Source organism: Chenopodium album, chromosome 4 (genome assembly GCF_948465745.1).
Source record: "Chenopodium album chromosome 4, dcCheAlbu1.1, whole genome shotgun sequence".
NCBI classification, from domain to species: Eukaryota; Viridiplantae; Streptophyta; class Magnoliopsida; order Caryophyllales; family Amaranthaceae; genus Chenopodium; species Chenopodium album.
In genome coordinates this window covers 63,918,426-63,921,439 of record NC_137837.1, presented here as the reverse complement: position 1 = coordinate 63,921,439, position 3,014 = coordinate 63,918,426, and the positions used below count along the sequence as shown (strand labels likewise).

General features: G+C 33.9%; 1 long non-coding RNA gene across 1 annotated transcript; it reads right to left on the bottom strand.

The window, feature by feature from the left end:
- Nucleotides 1-207: 207 nt before the first annotated feature.
- On the bottom strand, nt 208-1,400 carry LOC145627079 (uncharacterized). The gene is made up of 2 exons (XR_014111304.1): nt 1,164-1,400; nt 208-614 (listed from the first exon to the last, which is right to left on the bottom strand). It is a non-coding gene; the product is annotated as an uncharacterized LOC145627079 (long non-coding RNA).
- Nucleotides 1,401-3,014: the final 1,614 nt, after the last annotated feature.

The window sequence follows — 3,014 nt, the reverse complement described above, 5'->3', positions numbered from 1 at the left end:
TTCTAATAGTATGACGAGACACATTTTTCCATTGTGGAATTCCTCTTTTCAACATCAAATTAAAACCTTACTCCTCAACAACTAAAAAAGTTTTTCATGCATGACAATCCAATATGAAATACCCTCCCTCATCTTTAGCATGTCAAATTTACTATCATGTAGTGCACTAACAAAAGTAGAATTTGGTGTTCTGGCACTAGAATCAGATGGTAAAAAAATCAGTTTTGATTGTTTCCGCAAATTACCCTGTCTTGTTGCACATTTTTTTAAGTGACGACTATAATGAGTAGTACTACCAGACTTAAGAAATTTAAGGTTTTCAAGACAATGTGTACATTTTACAAACCATTGTTGATTAATTAATATAGGTTCAGTAAATTCTTTCCAAACCTCAGATTGTCTTGCTCTCTTAAAAGGGCCAGTAGGAGGAACCGGATCTCGAATAGTTTCATTAGTGTTTGTTGGTGCAGGAATTTTCTCAATATCATCTTCCTCATCTTCGGCATCCTCCATTTAATCATTGAGATTGACATAAAATTCCTCAATGATAGGCCTACTAACAGGGTCCATAGAAGATGTAGGAGTAGAGTCTTGGTTAGCATTACTTGACAAATCTGCATGAATTTAAAGTAGAATGAACAATATGGTTCATATAAATTTCATTATCACTAATTCATAAATGTAAAATATACTACTATCAATTGAGAATATAGGACAGAATAATAAATAAATAAATAAATAAATAAGTAAAATAGAACATACATTTTTAGACTATGTTCTGATCAAAATTAATGTATACAAAACATATTTTATCATAATGAAATAAAAAATCAACAAAAGATAATTAATGAGATTAGTGAAAGTGGTGGTGGTCTACAATGTCACCATACTCATGAAATCACAAAGCTAGCATAAAAGGGAATGGTTTTGATTTCATAATAAGCAAACACTAAAAACGCCCAAATTGGGTGAACGGATTTAATTTCCACACAAAATCAAACGCCCAATTAATTGTAAATTTTGGCAAAAAAAAAAATCAAATTAATCATGTAATTTCTCAAGAACATAAAAAATTGTCCAATTATATGAATAAATTTTACAATATCTAACAAAACTACAAGAACAACTACAGATCTACAAGAAAAGGGAGTAATAAAACGCACCTTCCATAAAGTAAAAGCTTGTTCTTTGTCAAAATTGTCGATCTTGATCTTTTCTTCCTTCTTCAATAATTAATGTCCTTTATGAGATTTACTTGAGAAGTTGATATTTGAGAAAATTTTGAAGGAGGGTTGAAGCGGCTAGATGGAGTAAGCGTGCCTCTAGGGTTTTTGTTTTTCTTTGCGAAGGAGTAGTTCAGTAGTAGAAAGTCTAGAAACTACTTAGTATACTGAGGATTTTTTTTTAAAGGAGTATAGTAGTATACTGAGGACTTAAGGGTTGAGGAGGAGGAATTACGAAGTAATTTTTTTTATTTATTTATTTGCATTTTTTTTATATTCCATATTGCCATGTTTTTTAAATACTTTTCTTATATAAATTTTACATAATATTTTAATAATAAAATATTATTGAGCTGCTCGCGAGCTTATCGAGTCGAGTTATACCTTGCTCGACTCGTCCTCGTTAAGGTTTTGATTTGAGTCGAGCTTGAGTCGAGCCAACTCAAGTCGAGTTTTGACCGAGACGATCTCGAGTTGTTCGCGAGCTTCTCAACTCGATTAGCACCCCTAGGTGGGAAAAATGTAAAATAAATCAAAGACTTATTCTAATACACAGTCCAGCCCAATTACTCACATCAATCAGCCTAATTACTGATGTTCAAGTTTATGCATTCAAATACACAATATGGATATTAGCTATTAGCTATTAGTAGTTAGTTCTAATATAATAAAGTAAAACAATCTGGATTTACAAACTAAAATAAAAGTAAAAACAATGCATAGATTACAAGTTATTTGGGCTGATCAACAACATAGCCATCATCTTAGTCTTGCCACCATTGAGAGAAATTCATAAAACTCTTGACTTGGAGTAGCATAGGGTACAGAAAACAATTGATTGGAAATATATTGGGTGCTTAGAGGATACAATGGAGGGTTTAAACTTTCACTATGATGTGGAAAAGAATTTGGTGGTGCACCCCTCATCTTCTTCGCTTTACAGCCTTGTTGAGGAGTATGAAAAAATTCATTTACCTTGCATGGTCCATCAGTATCGCTTGCTTCCTTTGGGTGGCTCTCACCGTACGCGACATCCATCGTCTATAAAATGTAAAAGAACAAGCAACATAGGGTTAATCGACCAATAAACATTCATTCATATGAATGATATGGAAACAGAAAATGTTACAAAATTGATAGTATTACTAACCCCCAACACACCATAATCACCACCACAAGCAATACGATCTTCTTTAGTGGCTAAGCTAATCCGATTTAGGTTCCAAACCTTAATCCTCGAGAATTCACCCCATTGAATGGGAAACCTATCCAACTTATGCAAAAAGAATACCTACAAACAACAAATGCATGAACAATGTAAGAAGGCGGTACAATGTAAAGGCATTAGTAATACTAAGATGCACAAAACCTACCACAACAAAAATGGTACATCCACCACAGCCTCCTGCTACCCCCGTCGAATAAAAACAACGAGCAAAACTAGCAACACTTTCCATCAACTAACAAAATGTAGGATGATAGTTTAAGCATTGGTGGGACATAAAACCATTTCCAATGATATTAATAGGAAAATAGTCTTAAATTCCTCTTCCTCATCTACATCCCATTCACCCTCCAACCTTTCCATCAACCTAGAATTCACAAGTATTCTAACAGAAGTATAAACACGGCCTCCATGCTTGCGCGATCTGGTCTTTGAAGATTAACCATATTTTTGTTGGATTTCATTCACCTTCCTTTGCAAATCACCTGGCATGGATTTCCCATTGGGAACAGTTAACCCACCATTTGGGATACGTAGAACCCAGTGTACCTGATTAGCCGATAACC